Source organism: Mustela nigripes, chromosome 16, assembly GCF_022355385.1.
Source record: "Mustela nigripes isolate SB6536 chromosome 16, MUSNIG.SB6536, whole genome shotgun sequence".
Taxonomy (NCBI): Eukaryota; Metazoa; Chordata; class Mammalia; order Carnivora; family Mustelidae; genus Mustela; species Mustela nigripes.
Genome location: NC_081572.1, coordinates 10,064,958 through 10,087,475, shown reverse-complemented (window position 1 = coordinate 10,087,475; position 22,518 = coordinate 10,064,958). Strand labels below are relative to the sequence as shown.

At 40.8% G+C, this 22,518-nt stretch overlaps 1 protein-coding gene across 7 annotated transcripts in view; it reads left to right on the top strand.

Moving 5' to 3' along the window:
- The window catches only part of KCNJ16 (potassium inwardly rectifying channel subfamily J member 16), a 54,052-nt gene that overhangs the window by 5,252 nt on the left and 26,282 nt on the right, over window positions 1–22,518 (top strand). For 4 of the 7 annotated variants that reach the window (XM_059379256.1, XM_059379261.1, XM_059379258.1 and 1 more), the window contains exon 2: window positions 2,119–2,217. The gene's annotated coding sequence lies outside the window, so the exon portion shown is untranslated. Of the gene's footprint in view, window positions 1–2,118; window positions 2,218–12,519; window positions 12,632–19,045; window positions 19,166–22,518 lie in introns of those variants that run through there. The other 3 variants (XM_059379262.1, XM_059379259.1, XM_059379263.1) reach the window with 2 other exon arrangements.

Sequence of the window (22,518 nt, the reverse complement as noted above, 5' to 3'; positions counted from 1 at the left end):
TAGTAGTCTTGAGTCCAAAATTGGCTAGTTAGACCAGCAGGCAGGAAACTTAGGCAATCTTGAGGTAGAATTGCTTCTCCTTTGGGAGAAACTTCAGTTTTGCTCTTAAAACTTTCAACTGCTTGGATGTAGGTCACATGCATTTTGGAGGATCATTTGCTTTGCTGAAAGTGGACACATTGTAAGTGTTAATCACGTCTATCAAATATCTTCACAAAACATCCAGCATGATGACTGGCCAGACAACTGGACATCACAGCCCAGTCACATCATATTGATACAAAAATTAACCATCACAGTGACACAGGGCATTTTCACCCTGATTGTATTTTGTCATACAGACATTCTAAATTTGAAGCTTCAATTTCTAGAAAAGAACTTAAGAACCACACTTTAATAGTTACTACATTTTTAATTCTGCAAAAGAGATATGCCTAAAAATGAGATGATTTGGGTAGAGAAGTAGCCATTAATTTAATACAGCCTTCTCACTGTTACAGCTTTTTACCATGCAATCTGGCCAAAGAGAAAGTCATTTCTCTCAATTAAGACAAAGAACGGGTTGCTTTAAAAGACATCCATGGTCCATCCTTCTAACGGCATTGTCTCCTCTTCCATTAACTTCACATGCTACACCATATTTTTCAGCTACTATATATTCTTTCCTATATTTGCCTGCACTTTATTTTTCACGTGTAGGAGTCTGGTTTCCAAATGACTCTGTTCATGGTAGTAACACTGCCAGGATCTATGAGAAGCCAGAAGGAAAACATGGTATACATTTCAGAAGCATTAATTTAATTCCATAATTAGTATTGAGAATAAGAAGAATTCAATAATTTAACTGAGAAGTAGTGCAAAGGATTAATTTGTAGTTCAGGTGTTTTGAGGAAAACATCCAGAATTCAAAATCAACACAGATTAAAAAAAAAAAAAAAAATCCTAAAACCAGAATATTTTGAGCTTCAGCCCAATTTTTTTGTGTTATATTCTCAGATCTCCCTAGGATTTGGGGTAGGGTTAATGGTAACATACTCATTTCTCTTGTTTTGTTTTTTAGGTTTTTCATTTAATGGAAAATTTTGAGAAGTACTATTAAAGGATAATTTTTGGAGATTAAATTCTTGGGTTAGGTTACTACTTGATTAGTTAGTTGGCTCTGCCCCAGAAAAATATCTACTCACCCACAAACTTGGCCAGTCTTTCCACAATTATGTACTCTTCACATCTCATGTGAGACTTTTCCAAACAATGGGTAATTCAGGACATTCTGTCTCTACTTTGGGAAAATAATCCAAAAGTAACATCACAAAACAAGGCACCTAGCACAAAGCCTGGACCACAAAAATTCTGCAGTCGATCTCTGATTCAGGGCACCCCTAGCAGGAAGCCAGCCCATTGAGTCTGCAGAGCATGAGCAAAATAGCTCTGTCCAAGTAGCACTTACCTGAAAGACACACTCGGCCATCTTTGATGAGCTATTAAGTTATTAACTGACCTTCTAGTGTTCTGGTAATGTACTGTTGAGTTCTATTTATAGATGATAGAGTAAAATCCTTCCCTGGACTTGCAAATAATCTTGAGAAGGTGCCAGGACATTAAAGACTATGAGCCATACACCAAGATCATCACAGCAAGAAGCCTGTTCCTGTCGTGTGTTTAGCTTGCCTTTTATTTGGGTCAGAATTGAGCCAACTTGTGGGTGGTTAGATAACACTCAAGGAGAATGTGGTGTGACTAATTTGAGCAAAGTTACACATATTTAAATTTAGGCTTTGTGGGAATAGAAAGCGGTTCCATTTCCTTATGACTAAAGTTTTATTTAGCTGTGTTCGATAACAATATTGAGCCGATGATAAGATTGCACCATTGGCATCAGGAGTTGAAAAGCTAGAGAAACATTTGGAGAAAAATAACTAAGGAGAGCAAAATCACAAACTAGCAGACCTGAAAGAAACCCAACAGAAGCAAAATGTACTATGCTTTACACTCCCGGAAGTTAAGCATGATGGAGAAACCAGGACAATATTTCCATGCATTATATTGCTATAGGCAGATTATTTTGTGTGTTTCTTCTGCATGACTGCATCAAATCTTTTCTGTTCTTGTTGTAAACAGTGGACACGACTTCTCCATTCGGCATTGAATTTGGTATTGATCTGCTGCAGCAGCTTGTGAAACAGAAGCACGGGAGTACGGACTGAGCAGAACCAGGAGGTGAGTAAAGTCCAGCGTTGTGTCCTGGAGACAAGAGCTGTTTAGAGTCACCACACTTCTTTTTGTGTGGAAAGTAAGGGACTATACTAGTTATATACAAGTGAATTACCACAGCAATCACTATACCATTAGTATGGTATTGTGGACATGGTTTTTGTAGGCATCACAATCATAGCATTTGGTAACCCCACTGCTATTCAATGGACCGAACATTGTCATCCTTTATACTTTCATTTTTTGAATTGAACAAATGGCACCTCCATTCTTCCAACTCAGTGAGCAATGCTCCTGTCACTGGGCACTAGGTTTATAAAGATAAATTTAACAGTTGCTTACCATTGAGAAAGTCAAAACTTAGCAAAGGAAGACACAGGCAGAAAAACCAGCTATGCCTGGGGAATTGAGGGAACCTGAAAGAAAGAAGAAACGTCTTCCTGATTTATGAAGAGCCTGACATGTTTGGAAGAATGTGAGAAGCTCCAAGTGGTTGACACATAGAATTTTCAGGGTGACAGATGCATGTGAAGTGAAGGAAGACAACAGATGAGAACCAGTGAAAATGAGCTGGAAGCCACCAGGATAAAACGGAGCTCATGTCCATCTCTCACCTTGAGATGAGATGCTTAAGCCTCCAATTAGATAATGAGGGTAGCCAGCAAGAGAAGCTGGTACCTGCCATCATGTAAACAGGAGCCATAGAAGTTGAACGAAGAGAGCTACAGAAACCGTGGGTTTACCTGCTGTCCGTGCCAATCACACAAGGCAGACGATCAGTGACAGCCTCTGTGAATGACCACAGAGCCTCATGCTGTATGCCAACCTTCTGCTATAAAAAGAATATGGATCTTGCTTCCCTTTCATCTTACAAATCTCATCCAAAACATTTCCCAGGGAGTCCAGGCCAATATGGAACTATGGAAAGAATGGCATTCTGGAACATGTGGTCCCAGGTTAGCTAAATCTGTGTAAATCTGCCACTCCTGATATTTGCCATGCAGAATATAAAACAAATGATGGAGACATAGCTCCTGCCTCCAAAGAGCCATCCCTGTGGTGGAAGAGAGTCTTAATTCACTCTGGTATATGTTGTAATAACACTGATTTGTCCCTTTTACCAGCAAAAAGTGAGACTCATGCACATGAATGAGCTTTGGAAGTGTTAAAGGTTTAATGGCTTTTCATAGTCTCACTTTGGTTGTGTGATTACCTCTACACTTAAAGGTGAACACTGGGAATAAAGTCATTCTAGGTATTTTAGTAAGTTTAGAGCCTCTCGTCTTATTTCACTTGAGTAGTGCGGTGGTGCTGAATGGATAGCAACCAAACTTCTGCCTTCACCCAAATCCTTTCATTCACGAAATGGTACCTGTTCATTGAAGTCACCAGCCATTTCCCCACAGAGACAAGATTTGTCCTGGCTCAGCATAACTTAGCCCTCTTTTAAGCTGAGAAAATGGGACATGTTAAACCGATAGCTAAGTTCCTCCACCATTAATTAAAAAAAAAAAAAAAAAAAAAAAAAAAAAAAGCATTGAAGATTAGAAATAGCCTCAAAATGTTGTGCCAGATCTGTCCTGGGAAAACTCCTTCTCTCTCTCTTTTTTTTTCATTTTGTTTATTTATTTGACAGAGAGAGATCACAAGTAGGCAGAGAAGTAGGCAGAGAGAGAGAGGGAAGCAGGTTCCCTGCTGAGCAGAGAGCCTGATGTGGGGCTCGATCCCAGGACCCTGAGATCATGACTTGAGCCGAAGGCAGAGGCTTTACCCCCTGAGCCACAGGTGCCCCAGAACACTCCTTTTTAATCAGCACAGTCTTGCGTAGCTTGTTTCTGCTCTGTCTTTATTAGACTGTGCTTGACTCACCCTTTCAACTCAGCCCTCTGTCTCATTTTTTCTCCCTTGGAAGCTGCCTGGGTAGGCAGATTTTGCATCTTTCAGAGACTTTTCATTTTCTCTGAAACTTAGGGATAGTGTCACAATGATGACGTGGCCTCACTGTGTCCACAACCTAAACGTTGTGCTACCAAAGTCGTGACTAGAAGATATTTTGCTCCGTTTTCTATGAATGATGGGACATCACGTGGTGAACCTTCTGAGATGTTTCCCCTACCGGTAACAAATTAACATGTGTCGCTTGACTGCAGAAATAATATTTTCAATTTACTGATCAATTTTTGTTTAACAACGACCTGCTTGCCCCAAGGGGCATGCTTCACGGATATTAACCCTTCCATTCCCATGACAAATTTCATTTTTACAGATGAGGAAGCAGGCACAAAGTGGCCATGCAATGTTTCGAAGATCACACGGCTTGTAAAGGGCACAGCTGATTTTGGACCCGTCTTTGTCTCTAGTATCCGATTTGAACAACTAATGTGTGCCCTCTATGGAAACTCAGTTTTTCTGTACATTCATAGCCGCGTGATTGTTAAGAATGCTAAATGACATTCGCACATAAGTTGGAGTATATACCCAGCATTCAAGAAACGTTTGTACACAACACAAAGGGGAAGCATGAGAAATGCACAGGCATTGAAGCGATAAAATAGAGTGAAACCGTGCCAGTGGGACCCTGCTCTCTACTCTGTAATTACTGATTTCTTTAAAGTATTCTAGTTTGCATGCTAGGCATTAAATTGGTTGTCCTCTGTCAAGCCACTTAAAAGATAAAAACAAGCCAATCAGAGAAAGAAAAGAAGACATCTGCACTCCATTTAAGGGCAGAACCCTGGCCACACCAATACAGGGCTTCGTCATTTTCATCAAAAGTGAGTAAACACAAACAGAACTTTAACACCATAAATCAATAAGAATTTCACTCCACTGAGCAAAGATAACATATAGTCTAAGGAAAGCAATATTTCATTGGTGGGGGGAAATGCAATCATTCTTCATGGTCCTAATGACATATGAAAGTCTGTTGGCTTTAATATCAAATATTGAACTAAGATAAAATAAGCCATTTGTTTGAGGGAAAAGACAGAGACAAAAGCAGAGCCCAAAGGGTCTTGAGAGATTTCTCAGTTTAGAGCAAAGTCTCTCCTTTATTAATCTAATATAAAATAGCCCTTTTTCTTTGTGCTAGTAAATATTAATTTTGCTAGAAATTACTGCTCTTGATATGCAAATATTTATGATGAGAATTTTCATGGAGTAGGAAGAGGAAGTCTTAGTTTTTACTCTTAGTTTTTACCCTTGTATTAACGCTCAATGAAGATTAACAGTGATGAAATCATTTATTGGGAGGAAATCCTGTGTTTCATTGGTTTGGCCATGTGTTACAAATGAAGTCAAATGCATATTTTCAAAAAAAGCATCAGACAAAAGCCAACGATCAATGTAGTAAAATTGCATTTTTTAAATAAAATATTTCCAGGAGTCTCTTTTGTTGTTGTTAAGATTTTTATTTACTTATTTGACAGAGAGAGAGACAGTGAGAGAGGGAACACAAGCAGGGGGAGTGGTGAGGGAGAAGCAGGCTTCCCACTGAGCAGGGAACCCCATATGGGGCTTGATCCCAGGACTCTGGGATCATGACCTGAGCCAAAGGCAGATGCTTAATGACTGAGACACCCAGGTGCCCCCAATATTTTCAGTATTCTATGAAATAAAGAAAACCATACTTCCCAAGAAAGCTGCTAACATAAATTTTTACTCTTCAAAAATAGTTACATCAGACAATAAGACGCAATTATTTATGTAACTATATTTATAAATGTATATTAAATTTATATAGATTTATTTAAAATTTTATATAAGTATTTATATACTATATAAACATAATAATCAAATAATAATTACATGATTATTAATCATTTTTCAGTATCCATCAGAAGGCCATCTCTTAGAGAAATAATGATGTTTACTTTTTAAGTTGAAAAAAAATTAGAAAAAAATTGGCAGTTGCCCCACCCTTAAAACTGTTAGTGCATTCATCCTTAAGATCACTGAGCTCCTGAAGCTTCCAGTAAACTTTTCTGTTGTGTTTGGCATTTCCTTTTACGTAGTCTCAACTTTTAAACTAAAGACCAGATCATTCACGGGCATGTTTTTGTTTTTCTTGTTTGGTTCACCTTTATTCCTGCTTTTTTTTTTTTTTTTTTTTTTTTTTGGATTCCTAATGAGTATCATAAAACAACACTAGTGGTCGCATTTCAAAGCTTAAAAATGCTTTGACAGCAAAGATCATGTTTTGTCTTCAGAACACCTTGGCAAGAGTACTGGGAATACTGGAGAATTCTTCGCATACTGATGGAAATAGTAAGGATCAGGCAAATTAAGGAATGGGCCCGTACAGGGCCAGCAGGGGAACTCCGCCTCCGGGGTTTGCCTCCAGATCCATTTCTCTTTCATGTACCCATGCTTCCTCACCTCTTCCATCTCTGCGCTGGAGAAATCTTAGGAGGCTAGCAGGTGTCTTGTCGGGTATCAGTTTGCATTTCTGTATCAGACCGACCTGGGGTTTAATCTTAATTCTGCCACATGAGACCTGTAGTGGTTCTCCAAGTGTGGTCTGGGACTAGCAGCTTCAGAATTGCCCGGGAACTTATGCAAAATGCAGATTCTCAGGTTCCACCTCAGACCCAGCAAATAAGCATCTCTGGGGCTGGAGTTCAGCATCTTTCTTCCTCACCATCCCTGCAAGTGATTCGGATCAATACGGTTTTGAAAACCAGGGGTCTAGACCAAAGCATATCACCACTGTAGAAGTTCTGTCTTGTCTTCCAGCTGGGTCCATGGTAGCTCTTATAAATGTCACACAGCCCATGGTAGACAGACACTTGAGAAATGTTGACATTCCCAAGGAACTGAATTTTATTGCAAGAGTTCATTCCAGCTCATTCCATAAATGTGGTAACAGCCGTGAAGTGATCACCCTTCTTGACTGCAGCACTTTTCTCCAAACCCGGAGTTTAGAGAAATAGTTGTAACAATTTCTAAATCGTGGGTAAATGATGGTATACTTTGGCTATGTCCAAAGTAGTTAGTAGCTGCCATTGAAAGGAAATCAAGGAAGCCAAGTGATTTTTAGTTAAAAATCAGAGAGGGGCGGGGCCTATCTTTGTCACTATCATTTCATTTGATTTTTATTTATGTGATTCTGGCAATTGTTCATGATAGCTTCGTCCAATGGCCAAATGTCTTTCTGTGGCTTGAATTACTTAAAGTTTATATATCTGGGGGCACCTGGTGGTTTAGGCGATTAAGCGTCTGAATCTTGACTTTGGCTCAGGTCATGATCTCAGGGTTGTGAGATCGAGCCCCGCACTCTGCATTTGTTGGCGAATCTCCTTGGGATGCTCTTTCTTCCCTTCCCGCAATTCAGCTCATGCTCTCTTGTTCAGTTTTATGTGTGTGTGTGTGTGTATGCATTTTGAAACTCAATGAAAACATTTTTTAGCCTGTGTTCACCCAAATATACGAAAGTTGGTCTTAGGTAGGCTTATGGAGTATGTAGATATGGGCCAGTAAATTCAGTCAATTTCTCTTTTATTCCCCTGTTTGTCCTCTTCCTGGACCTTTTAAAGTAGAGAACACCTATTAAACACCTCTCATGTTCCAGGTACTATGTTGTATGCTCGGGGCTTTTGGGGAAGCCAGGTAGGAGGTGTTCTTGAAATTCTGGTGCTCAAGCCACATCAACTGGCCACCCAAGTTCTTGGTTTTAGATGGAATTAAGAGCCTCACATAATTTGTACGTGGGTCTTCACTATCAGGAAGGGAGCAGGAGTTACCTGCTTTCAACTTAAATTCCTGAAGTTTGAAGAGAAACAACCACCCTAAGCCATGGTTTTTTTGGTCACTTATTTTTCTCCATAGTTCCCAAAGGTGGGATTCCTAACTTGGGCCGGGGGTGGGGGGGTGCAGGCAGTGAGAAAAACAAAAACCCTAAAAACCTTAAAAGCCTTTCTGTTCCTAAACCCCTACAGGGTTTCCATCACTGCGGCAGTCTGTCATCCGAGGGCACACTAATAGAGTAGCTTACCTCACTGGGAAGAAGGGGAAATATTTAGGTATAAACTAGATTTTACAAGTGCAGGTAACATTATTTCAGAAGGTTTTCCCTATCTCTGTTTACCAACGCGGCGTGTCGATAAAAAGATTAAAAGCTAGTTACTCCAGTATTTACAGAGAACACAGGGCTCTGACTAACTCTGCTCAGAATCTCCAGTTACATCACCCTGAAACGCTCTGCCAGCCTTCCTTGTTCTCGCGGTAACTGCTCCCATCGCTGGGTCCAGCCCTGATGCACTGGCACTTATGCAAGGACATCTCAGAGGAGGGAAACCGGTGGTGGCCACGTCTGTTCGGCCTCAGCTATTCCCTTGCCCTGCAAAAAAAAAAAAAAAAAAAACAAAAAAAAAAAGATACTCAGTCATTTGCTCAGCATTTATATTTTTAGGCTCCTCCTTGGATATAATTACTTAGGTATTTCCCTGCCCAAGCATTTGTGCTGGTAAAACGGGGCCACGCAACCCAGGCAGAACCTGCTGTCTCTGCTCCTGTCCGAAGGGTCAGCCATGGAAAGGCTGATCACAGGGATTCTGTAGTTGAAAGGATTCATTGTTCGGGGTTTTTTTGTGTTTCCCTTGAAAAAAAATTCTGAGGCTTGAGAGCTCTAAGATAAGGGGGAAAAGTCTACCTAAAAACACTATGTGCCTTCTCACCGATCTTTCACTGGGAGAGAACAGATCATCTTTGTTACACTTTGGCTGGTTGAAAACGCACACATTATATGGGCAATTGAGGTTAATGAAAACACTCGGATGTCATTTTCCCAGGTCCTTTCCTTTTCTGGGCTGAATTATGGACCTAATTTAGGTACACAGTCCTACTTACAGATCGAGTTAAATTCACTGGGAGCATTTAGCATATTCATAAGTTTAAAGACATTTAAAAGTCTGTGGCTGTCATCTTGAATTATCAAATTCTATAATCTCTCTCCAATAAGCTGTGATTCATCCACTTGGGTGACCAAGAATGTGTATGGTATAATTTTGCAAAGTTGGTCAAACACAACACCTGAATAATGGAAGGGTCATCCATTCCTCATTGCCTGCATTGTCAGAAACATGACCAAAACCTTGTTCAGAAATACTTTTTCCTAGAGAAAGAGAGAACGTGCAGGAGCAGGTACAGGGAGGGGCAGAGGGAGAGGGAGAGGGAGAGAAAATCCCAGGATGACTCCCGGGTGAGCACAGAGCCTGACACAGGGCTCCGTCCCATGACCCTGAGATCATGACTTGAACCAAAATCAAGAGTCAGATGCTTAACCACTGAGCCACTCAGGCACCCTCAGAAATGTTCTTTAAGAGATATATGGCTAATGGGGTACCTGGGTGGCTCAGTGGGTTAAGCCTCTGCCTTTGGCTCGGGTCATGATCTCAGGGCCCTGGGATCTAGCCCAGTGTCTGGCTCCCTGCTTGGTAGGGAGCCTGTTTCCCCCCTCTCTCTCTGCCTGCCTCTCTGCCTGCTTGTGATCTCTGTCTGTCAAATAAATAAATAAAATCTTATAAAAAAATAAAGAGATATATGGCTACTAAAACAAACAAACAAACAAACAAAAACATTCAAGGTCTCTATCCAAGCAGATTAAAGCTTTGCCATTTAGGGGCCCAACGTAATGTTTTCCTGTTCTCAGCGACTACTTCTCTTTTATGAATCCAGGTTTCTCGCTTTATAAAAATGCTGCGTCCCGTGCTCCCATCTGGAGAACTTCAGTCCTCTCCTATTCGACTCTTTCTTATCCCGCATGTCTTTCAGACTTCTAGACAAATCCACCTTTTGCATGACACCTGACACATGAATTTGAATTGAACCAACTCGGAGCCCGCCCTCCTTTGACTGTTTCCTCTTCTACTCACTTGACCTTCATCCATGACCCTGTCCCCCCTCACTGGACGGTCAACCAAAGCAAGACCGAAATGAGACTACGATTCAAGTCGTCATTTTCCGTTTCTTACATCTTGTCTTCTAAATAGCTTGCGAACTTCTTGTGGAGGGGCATGATGCCTTAGAAATCATACCTTGGTGAACAGCCTGTTACCTAGTCTGAATCGTGGAAGCAGGGAAAGGCCTGGCAAATAGCTCATTTGCTCATTTGAGGCAAAGAAGAGAAAAGTGAGGCTGAGACGGGATACAGAATAGAATTTTCTCCTTGATAGGATCCACTGTAGACAAGTTACATTAAGTTAGTTATTTTATTTGGAGCCTTCCTTCCCCGAGGCACCTCACTCTATCCCCCCAACACACAGGCACACACACCCCTCTTTTTGATGTTCTGATTTTATCTGTTCTGTTGGTTGCTGGCCTGCTTCTTTGTTATATTACTCCAGGTGGGTTTTCATTTTCTTGCTGTTGCCCACACAGGGCTTTCTTTGTAAGATTACAGAAGGGCCTTTTTGCTTGATTTTAGCCTATACTCTCAAATCCTCCTGATCTATCCCATGAAGAGACACTACTCTCTTCTTTTACTTTTTCATATAATATTTACATTTAATTTGTACAGGTCTGGGTGCACAGACCTGTACAATGAGTAATGTTAATGTGTAAAATATACTCTGGGGGCCTGGGTGAGGGTTCATCTGAGGCAGTTGGGGGAGGACTGGTCACTTGTACTGTTTAAGCAGAGCCTCATTCAGAGGCCAGGAAAACAGGCATTCTACAATACTAAAAAATCTAAAATTTGGTCTACCTCATAAATAACAGAATGCTAATGTAGCTATTTAAAAGAACACTTAGGTGAAACCCAGCAGGGTACTCCTATTCTGGATTTAGTTTTTATTGTTTTATGAGTCTTTGTTTTCATATAGAATCAAAATTACTTAAATAATGTCTTCCCAAAATGTGCTTGCTCCCTTTAGCCTGTCTGTTCAAAATTATGAAATCAACTCCATAAGCAGACTCAACCCCGCCTCCCCACCCCAGGAAATAGACAGCCAGCGATCTCTTGATGGCAGGGAAAGTTGAAGAGCAACTTTTTAAGATTTCCATCTCCTCTTGGGAATGTGATATGTCACAACCAGAGAGTGAGCTCAGTATCTAAACAAACTTGGACTTTGGCTTTCTGTGAGGCAGCTGGCTTTATGGTTGGAAATGACAGAACTATTTACTAGTCCATTGATGCAAAGGTAGTAGAAGATCCCTCAGAGACAAAGGAGCAGATGGGAGAAAATTCTAGAAGGTGTGAAATCACCTTTCAAATGCAAGTATGGGTGTTGCATTAGTTTCTTCAGGCTGCTGTAAATGGGTGGTTTAAAACAGAAATGTCTTCTCTCAAAGTTTGGGAAGCCCAGAGTCTGAAATCGAGGTTACTCTCCTACCACAGCCTCGGGAGGAGGATCCTGTTTCCCTCTTCAACTTCTGGTAGCCCAAGGCTCCTTGCTTCTGGCAATGGCACACCAACCTCTACCTCTGTTTTCACCTGCTACTCTTCTCTCTGGGTGGACAACACCAGTCATACTGGACGAGGACCTAAACTAATGACCTCCTTTTAATTTGATTACATCTGTGAAGACCCTATTTCCAGGTGCCAGAGGTGAGGACTTCAACATGTCTTTCTGGGAGAACTCAGTCGAACCCATACCAGACAAGGATGGCAAAAATGGAGAGACTCCACGCTTTCCTCAGAAACACGCTGAAAGCACACTGCCATGAAGGATGACCTTCCTTTCCTTCTCTTGCCATTCTTTCTGTTATCGTGCCTTTTGCTTCTGTCAGCCATTATAAAATGGTTAGAGAATATTAGATGGAAGCATTTATTTTTCCACTTATTGTTTTGAATCTTTCCCTTCTTGAAGGGGCACGGCCTGACTGCTCCTTTGTCATTTGCTATGATGATGAGAATTTGAATTTTTGTCGGTAAGCAGGCCACCTTAATGCTGGTGATGAACAAAATGGCAGAAGGTATCTCATAGAGAGGAAAAGAAAGGCCAAATGAAGAGGGAAAATAAAAGGAACAAACCACTGTAGATTGAGGAAAGATGAAAGACGTGAAGGATTCTCAGAAATAGTTACCCTATAAACATGGAGAAAATAAGGATATGGGTATTGACGCAAGAACTCATGACTCAGATTTTCTTCCATCATTTCTCTTGCGCCCCAGACAGCCGTATGTCCTGAAGCTTCCTCTATATTTTCCAGATTTCCTAGCCTAAAGAGAAATAACAATAGTCACATTTGCATTTACTTAAGGCTTTGGAAAAATCAAAGTGAAAATAAAAGTAACCTTTAAGTCATGTCTGCATGGAATAACAGACTCAGCTCTTTTGGCTAAGCCTGTCTTTTGGTCTTTATTTTCAGGGCAGTAATTACAATATTTTCAAACAGTGGAGGGTGTGTGTGTGTGGGTGAGACTATCAAATAAATCCTTCTGGGAAAGAAAGCATCAACAAGCTGCCAAGACTGTTGATAGGTGAGTGTTGGCATTTGTGACTTTGAAAGAGTCGCAAAAATCCAAAGAACTCGCATGGCTAACAATTAGGAAAAGTGTGTACTGACTGTATGAGTAGTCACCATCTAGACTGAAAGCATGGGCTGGCAAAATGGTCAAGTCCCAACACCCATCCAGTACACTCTACCACCCAACGATGTAAGAAGCCACAGAAGAGCATGGAGAAAAGGTAGGGAAAGTGGTAAAATACGTCTACCTTCCTTTTTGTGGCTAAAACAGATTTGATTCAGTAGATTTATCAAGGCTGAAATTTATTATACACTGTCCCCCTCCACCACCAAGGTTTAAAATAATTTTGGACTGTTAAAATAGAGTCACTTTTTTAAAAAGATTTTATTTATTTATTTCATAGGGAGAGACACAGCGAGAGAGGGAACACAAGCAGGGGGAGTAGGAAAAGGAGAAGCAGGCTTCCCACAGAGCGGGGAGCCCGATGCGGTGCTTGATCCCAGGACCCTGGGATCATGATCTGAGCTGAAGGCAGATGCTTAAGGACTGAGCCACCCGGATATCCCTAGAGTCCCATTTAAAGTAAAACAAAGTAGGTAAAATACCATGTGTCTAAGAACATGATGTATCAACATGCTAGAGTTTACCAGTTCTGAGAGATGGCAGGAAGTGTTGTCCTCAAGATTCTATACTACAAGGTCATCCAATTTCTCCATAGAAAAACCATCATCACTGGGTATTTGTTACAATAGTTTTTATTAAGACGGAGGAGATTTTATTATATTTACATCAACCCAGCATTAATATTTAGCTAATAGATAATTAGATTTCTAAGAAAGCCCAGCAGTCCTTAAAAAAAAAAAAAAGAGTGATCAAATGCATTTTTTATTTTTTTGAGTCCTATAATGGAGGAGTTTGAATACTTTACTTTGGGAGTTTTAATCAGAAATGAACCAATTTACAAGTATTGGTGTGGAGGCTAGAGTTTCAAGAATCTATATTTTGGTTAAAGTAGCTTGTCCCACCTTTCATGTATCACCATGTTGTGGTGCTTGTTTTGGAGGCTGGGTATACAAAGCGATAATGGCCAAGACCATGGATGATAATACAGCTGTGACCCATAGCCTTTGTAACAAATAGCCGGTGAAAAACCACCATCTTTGGATCGGTGAGCCCCAAATGGTCTAGACTTGGTTATTGACTTCCAACATCCCAATCTTTCCCCCTGCTTCTTAGAACCAAACCAGAGAAAGCAAAACTTGCTTCCCAAACTAATCACAGAGAATGTCTTGCTTCTAGTTAACCTGATTCTAGCTTCCCTCGTCAGTAACCTCTGATCATATCTTTTTTTTCCATTTTCACTATAAAGCTTCCCTGATCTTTTGCCTCTCTTTGAGTCTCTGTCAAACACAAGTGATGGCTGACTGCCTTGCTATCGCAGCCCCTGAATGGTACCCCCTGCTTGATTGTCATTTGGGTAATCTTTGTTTATTTCTGTAATATTTATTATAATTTCTGTATAGAAACCTTTAAATGGCAAGATGAGCTATACCCAAGTCTGGTAAACCATTTAGGGCCACTGGATATTGAGTATAGTGCCAATAATCGGACAACCAGAAAAATGATTAGAATTGGTTCATGCTTAAATCAAGATTCCTTCAACTTAGCTCAGATCTGTGATGGTCTGGCATTTGTATTATTCACTCTTACTTCTAAGTCATTACAGCAAACATCTCACTGCTTGTGAGTCTCTTGCGTACAGTCTGGTTCATGTGGTTCTTTTCTCTGTGGAACCGGTCAGGTGTAATGGACACTTCCTGTGGTGGGATCAAATTGGCTCTCTGTCTTTGAGAAGGTCAATTTTTGCCTTGATTAGCTGAAAAGCATGTGATCTTTGATATTACAAGATTTCAATTCAAATCCTACCAATAAATGTCATTCATCCTGTGACTTTGAGGAGAGTCTTTTACCATACTTAAGTCTAGGTTGGCTTATTTAAGAATTGCTAATGATTTTAGCACCTATATCCTATGGGTTGCACAAGAATTAAAACAGAATTTTTGTAAAACAGTTACCGAAATCCCAGTATGTAATATGTATTAATAAGTGAGAGCCATTATTATTCAAAATAGATGTTCATAGTTCCAATGAACAATCTTCTTTATAGCTTATGTGACAACATAGAACATTTCTTTTTTTTTAAAGAGTTATTTATTTATTTTAGAGAGAGAGAGAGAGAGCACGAGTGTGAGGTGGGATGTGCCCAAGGGAGAGGGAGATGACTGGACTCCCCCCCAGAGCAGGATGCCTGATGTGGGGCTCAATCCCAGGACCCTGAGATCATGACCTGAGCTGAAATCAAGAGTTGGACACTTAATTGAGCCATCCAGGGGCCTCAACACGGACTATTTCAAGCCAAGATTTAGAAATTGCTGGCGACTTGCTCAGTTTTCCAATTGTGTTACATATCAGATAAGCACTGTTACAAGACAATATATGCATGACCTCATATGGAGAGTGAAGGCAGTCGTCTTCATAATTCAGCTGATGTACACCTTCTGCTGCATTAAAAACCAAGCCTCTCAGAGCTGGACTGACTTGGCCTGAGGCAATCAAGGATGTTTTGACCTTTGCCTTCTCAATGGCCTCTGCTGGTTGAGCTAGTAACAGCTAGTGAGTTTGGTTAAGATTTTTGGGTATCAACTTTGTTTCTTAGAGTGTAGACAAAACTACATTTAAAATTGGTTAACTCTTGGGGTGCCTGGGTGACTCAGTGGGTTAAAGCCTCTGCCTTCAGCTCAGGTCATGATCCTGGGGTTCTGGGATTGAGGCCCGCATCAGGCTCTCTGCTCAGCGGGGAGCCTGCTTCCTCCTCTCTCTCTGCCTGCCTCTCTGCCTACTTGGGATCTCTCTCTGTGTGTCAAATAAATGAATTAAAATAAAATAAAATAAAATAAAATAAAATTGGTTAACTCTGGAGGTGCTGTAAGGCACACGGCACAGCTTGCCGAAGAAGGTAGCGCATCCTCTCTTCTCGTCTACATTCTATTACAGTCAAAGAAAACACCTGACACTGAAATGTTCATTTTACAGACATGCCATGAGCACATTTAATTTCTGAATCAAGCAAAGGAAAAACTCTTGGGCACTTTGTGTGTGTTTTTCTTAATATAATCACAGAATCAGAGTTAACCATTTAATCCCAAATGAGACATGACCTCATGGGGTTTGGTCCTTGACTGAATTTCGGAGTTCCTCAGAAGGACCGCGTGGATTGTGTCGCCTCAGTGTTCCTGTCTCCTCGCTTATGTCCGGGATTTGTTTGGGGTGGAGATCGGGGGGGTCTCCAGCCAACGTTTTCAGAGTAAATACTTGTGGGAATTTCACTGTTTTTGTCACAAAAGCCATTTAGTAGTCAATCTGGAAATAAAGACTGGAATGATTTACCTTGTTAAAATTCTTCAGTCATGAAGCTTTTGTTATGTATGGTAGTTTTCATTAGAAATTAGAGGAACAGGGGGTGCCTGAGTGGCTCAGTCGTAAAGCATCTGCCTTTGGCTCAGGTCATCATGCCAGGGTCCTGGGATCAAGCCCTGCATCAGGCTCCCTGCTCGGTGGGAAGCCGCCTTCTCCCTCTCCCACCCCTGCTGCTTGTGTTTCTTCTCTCACAGTGTCTCTCTCTGTCAAACAAATAAATAAAATCTTAAAAAAAAAATAGGGAAGAAAGAAATTAGAGGCCAGGTCATTCGAGGGAAGTGGGATGACCTATTGGGGACATCCGGAACACTTTCTCACAGTACAGGTACGCTCATAGATCCTTGATGTAATGTCACTAAGGAAGGGGCCCTTGGTGCAGCCCCACATCATCTATGTCTCAACTTCCCTGCCGTGGCTGATTCAAATGTTCTCCATTCTCCTTCAATCTCTTTATTCTGTCTCCTCGCCCCACGGTCTCTTTATCTAACCAGAGGATAAAGTCACAAACCTGTTGCAACCCAGCCTGGAGGCTTGATTCCAACCGCATCTGCGTTCTTTCCCTGGGCGCATCCCTGACTGTTCCCCATCCTTCCACGAGGGAGCTCCTCCTTTCCCTGTCTTTTCCCCAGTGGATTTCAGATCCTTGTAGATTCAGACTCCCAAAGATCTCTCCGATCTGTTCCCTTTGCTGTAGTTCCCTGGGTTACGCAATACCTCTCTTCCTGCCTCCCCTATCAGATGTCTGGCCAATCCATTCCCACCAGCACCGCCAGAATATCTTCTCTAAGTGCTAATCAGATTGGCTTACTCCCTCGATCAGAAGCCTTTAATTCTTCCTTAGAACAAGCAACATTCTTCAACCTGACTTACCGGGTACTGCTCACCACCCCAGCTCTGTCTTTCTCATGCGTCTCGCCATCCTACATCCAGGATGGAGCCAAAGAAGCATTTTTATTTTTCCTGCGAATGCTTATTCAGCGCTAACACAGTTTGTCTCAACCAGTTGCATGCGGTATGAATAGAGTAAGGGTGGAGATTACACCCTTGGGGAAACGGGACTCAGGAGTCCCTACTGCAGAGCGGATTCACTGGAGAACAAAAACAAACATATCCGTGGCTTTAAAGGAAGTAGGAGCCTATCCAAGAGTGAAAACGGCTAAACAAGAAAACAAATTTATTCACTGTGGAATTTGGGGGGTTTTGTTTTGTTCGTTTGTTTGTGGTTGTTTTGGATTTTTTTTAGAGGTTGGGGAGTGGCAAAGGGAGAGAGAGAATGTTAAGCAGGCTCCAGGCCCGGTGCAGAGCCCGATGTGGGGCTCCATCTCACGGCCCTGAGAGCATGACCCGAGCCAAAATCAAGAGTAAGATGCTTACCCGGTGGAGCCACCTAGGTGCCCCTCATTGTGGAATTTTAAGTCGAATATTTATAGTTTTCTTTAATGTACAATAAGGACTTGATACATGCTTGCTGAATTATATGGAAACATTTAAAACTTTAAATCACGTTTTGCAGTATCCCTCCTGCAGTTATTTTTAATGCAGTTTTCCATTCCATTAAAAACACACACACAACTTAGTGGTACCTATACTTAAGCTTAGTGGTATATAATAATTGCTAAGTGGTGTATATAATTTAATGAGAAGGTACCCCTAATATATCAATTTTGCAGTTGATTTTATTTTCAGTGGAGATACTAGTTTTTCTTTTCTGATCCAAATATTAGAGACTAGAGGGTTTCTCTGTGACATGGTGTACTTCCCCCATTCATTGACAGTTTGACGTTGAATTTTGAGGGAATTGGACCTTTGAAGTAGAGTTTTGAGTGGAATCTGGACTGACTCTGGGCTGGTCAAACATCACCTCGGTAATTATGAATTAAAAATATATCATGTGTTAAAAGAGACCTTCAGAGGAGAACAACCAGAACATTGAACAGATATGAAAGCCGAGCTTATCTTACAGCACTCTGGGTGAGCAGTTCCTACCAGCCCAGGAGGAGACCCAGGAACCCCTTATCAACCTCACCTTCTGAGACATCACATTGGTCACTTGAAATCAACCGCAGTTAGAGCATTTACACTACGGAAGTTGGTAAACTCTACTGGGCAGTCCTTTGTTTTCCTCAGAGAGCCCTATTAAAATTTGCCAGCCCATCGTTGCTTATAAATAAGTTGACTAAATATCTCTGCAGTCCTGGTTGACCCCTGTTGTCTTAGTGACTGGTCATTTTAGCGTTTGTCTCCACCTTTTACGCTTTCAGGAGTGACAAATTAAATACACACCGTGCAAACCAGAAATAGTTGGTGGCTTTGGAGATTTTTTCACTGGAAAAAGCGAAGACTGAGGTAGGAAGAAACAAATGGAAGATTTCTATCTGACATTGTCTGAAGAATTTGCTGTCGGAAGTAGTACAAGACTTGTTTTTCAGAGGCACAACAGGAGGACAGGAAAGCCTTGTGAAAGCTAAGGGGAGACATTTTATCTGAGTTTAAGGAAGGAATTCCTCATTGGTGGCTTGACTCATCTTAAAACAGGAACAGAACAAATGAGGGCTCAGTGAGCTCCTTGTCAATGACAATATTCAGAGATACAGGGTCAGCTCCAGGGGATCTGGTAGAAAAACTCAAGAAATGATGTCTTGTTGTGTTAATGCTCTCTTGAGGATTCATATTTTGAGTTGAAGCCTCCTCTCACGGCATGTGACTCAGACGTCTATTTTGGCAATTTCCAAGGGGGTCTTTGCTTGGTAACGTGTGTTTTGTAATTAGTACAACAATCAGCTGGGAAAATAATTCCTTTGAATTAAAAAAAAAAAAAAATTAACCCCAAACAGAAAGCTTATGAAACCTCATGTTCAGTTGGAAAATTAAATAATTACCACTAATTTGAGAGGAAATACATGCTCACCGTCTTACACAGATTTATTTCTGATTCCAAAACTCGACTAGGATACTCTACGTCAGCACAGTTTGACCAAAGAGAAGAACATAAGTCAATGAGTGTCAAATAATTTGAGTATCAGAAATAGTGGGAGAGCCTGCCATAAGCAGTGGGAGAGGAACACACCGGTGAGTAGCGGGGACTTCGAGTACTTTCTCTGTACCCTATAGTAGCCAGGGTTAGGATAACGGGAAGCCCTTAGGCCAGCAAAAATGGCACCTGTGAAGGTTGTTTGGGTCTCTCTGAAGGCATGGTTTCAGCAGGGGCTGAGGTTACAGGAAACTACCCAAAATTGTCCACTGGGTACGGAAAACCAGGTTAAAATAAACAGTTCTACCCCTTACCTACTCTATTGTACCTACTATACTGTACCACATAGAAGTCAGACTATTTTTTCCCTATCTCAGATGGTGACTTCCCTGAATTAGTCAGGTAGATTATCATATGGATTATCGTAAGAATCGTTTGTGGGGGTTTTCTCCTAGGCCTTTCATTTACACACCTCTAAGCTTACCACAAATGATTCTGCCCATCCCTTCAGCGATGCAGTTTCCTCCAATGCTTTCCGTATTTTTTTTGACTTCTTGCCAACAAGAAACCTGTACTCTGATCTACCAAACCACATGAATCTCTCTTCACAGTCTACCAATTGGACTGTTATGTAACAGCACAGAAATGGCAAATATTACTGCCTGATATTTCTTAAGTGCCTCTCCAATACTCATTCGTTTCTACCTGCTGAGAGCTACATGAAAGATTCTTCTATTATCTTTTATAGATGAGAGCACTGAGGGACGAGTGCCTAATAAAGTAGCTAGAGATATCTTCTAATCAACAGGGTTATAAATCTCAGCTCTTAGGATGTCATCTCTTACTGTAAAGATAAGAACTAAGTCAACCTTAATATGATTCTCTGAAACCCAAGGTTGGCAGTCATCCTTCCATGGAAATGTGTTTTATCCCTACCCATTCTTCTGAAGCCCATCTTTCTTCTTATGAACCTACATATGCACAGGTTCTGTGAAAGTCGATGTTCAAAACACTATAACCTTTTACACACATTTTACCCATGTACCTTCTCCTTAAGGAATTCACATTTGTTATATTTTATGATAGAAATTACATTCCCAATTTTTGAGTCCATTATTCTACTATGGATTCCATTAATGAAGAACAAAACTTGTCTACTGAGCTCTTTGAGTCTAGAACAGTGACGCTCAACCTGGAGGTGAGGTGATTTTCCCCCCCAAGGGACATCTGACAATGGACACATTTTTGACTGTTACATCAGGGGTTGGAGTCTAGTGGACAAAATGGAGGGATGTTGCCAAACACCCTGTAGGCACAGAACATCCTCCCACAACAAAGAATTATCTGGCTCAAATGTGAAGACTGAGAAACCCAGGTCTAGGATATTCTGTACATTTACAATGATTCTGTTGAGGACATTTTATGCACCTCCTCAGTAGTACCATAAAAGTTATAAAAGCTATATGCATATAAAATTAAATCTATCATTATTAATATATCAGTCTGTCAGATTAAGTAGACTCAATTTATATGTCTTATATTTTATTCTCTCAGAAGGCTGAATGGTTTATAAAGGACACAGATTCATAATTTAGTCTTAAATGTGACTCTTACAGAAAACGGTTATAAGAGCAATGAATTCCATTCATTTTTTAAAAAGTTTTTACTTAAATTCCAGTTAGTTAACGTACAGTCCAATATTAGCTTCAGGGGGACAAAGGGATTGAACACGTGCCTAGAACACCTGGTGCTCATCCCAGCCAGTCCCCTCCTTCATCTCCATCACCTATTTCCCCCCATCCCCCCACCCACCCACCCCCCCTCTGGTAACTACCAGTCTGTTCTCACATTTAAGAGTCTCTTTCTTGGTTTCCCTCTCTCTTTCTTTTTTTTATCCCCTTTGTTCATTGGTTTTGTTTCTTAAATTCCACATATGAGTGGAATTTATGGTATTTCTCTTTCTCTGGCTGACTTATTTTGCTTAGCATTATCCTCTCCAGCTCCATCCACGTCATTACAAATGGAAAAGCTTTGTTCTTTTTTGTAGCTGAGTAATATTCCATGATGTATAAATGCCACTTCTTAGAAGAAGATTTAATTTTTTAAGATTTTATTTATTTACTTGACAGAGAGAGAGAGAGAGAGAGCAAGCGCACGCACAAGCAGGGGTAGGGGCAGGCAGAGGGAGAAGCAGGCTCCCTGATGAGCCAGGAGCCCAATGAAGGGCTCCATTCCAGGACCCTGGGATCATGACTCAAGCCAAAGGCAGACGATTAACTGACTGAGTCACCCAGGTGTCCCCGTTCAATTTTTTTAAAGAAACAAGTGTTAAGCATAAACTATATATCAAGTAATGTTCTAGGTGAGTGAATAGTTGAGGATGTAGCTGTGATTAAGTTGTAGATCAATGTTAGGTTATTAATGTGGGTTTTATATTTCCTGTAGATTATATCATGTTACACAATTATAAAAACAGTTGTATTTCAGTTGAAATTAAGTGAAGTATTTTACATAATGTAGGAGAGAAATAGGAGAGAAAAATATTGAGAGAAAAGAGTTGATTATTCATTTTTCACCCAGTTAGTTGAAACTGGCGTTTAGTAATACATCATGCACAGAGCAGACCTAGTTGTAAATCCAATAATAGTATTCTATTCTCTCCCTATGATTTTGAAATGAAACTATGAGGTCAAACAAGACACCTTCTTCAAATCTTCTGAAAGTACTTATTTGTAATGGAAACAACACAGAGAACTAATTGTAGGACATGTACTTTATTTAAAAAATCAGTAAGTTGGCGACATCTTAAGTGACAAATCATAACATCTCCCATATTAAAATAAAAGAAAGCAGAAACTCTTTCTCTGAAAAATAAATCCTTGCTGCTCCCTATATCTCTTCCCATCCTTCAAGCATTTTCCTACTCCATTTGACAGCAGGGATCCCTACAAATGGGATACATATGGTTTCCACTCCTTCCCACCCTGTTCCTACCTGTTCCTGGACTCATCAAGCATCTGATTCTAGGACGCTATTGAGACATCTTTCATCAGTCACCAGTGATATCATGTTGCCACAACCAGTGGTCAACTCTTCCTTCTCCTCCTGACCCATCATTAATCTGTGACACAGATAACTCCCTTTTCCTTATCATACTTCCTTTACTTCATACCCCTTCTGGAGGTTTTCTTTCAACTTCAATCAGTTCACCTTCTTGGTCCTCTTTATAGGATCTTCCTCATCTTCCTAACCCCAGCTTGGGTTGCCCAAGAGCTTAATCACTGTCATTCCTCTCTTTTCTAACTATTTTCACTGCCTGTCTGGTCTCACCTATGTTCATGATTTTATGAATAAGTACATACTATATATGTACTGACAACCTCTACTTCTAGACCTCTCCCCTCAATTCCAGAGTATTATATTGTCTACCTGACATTTTCACTGGGTTGCC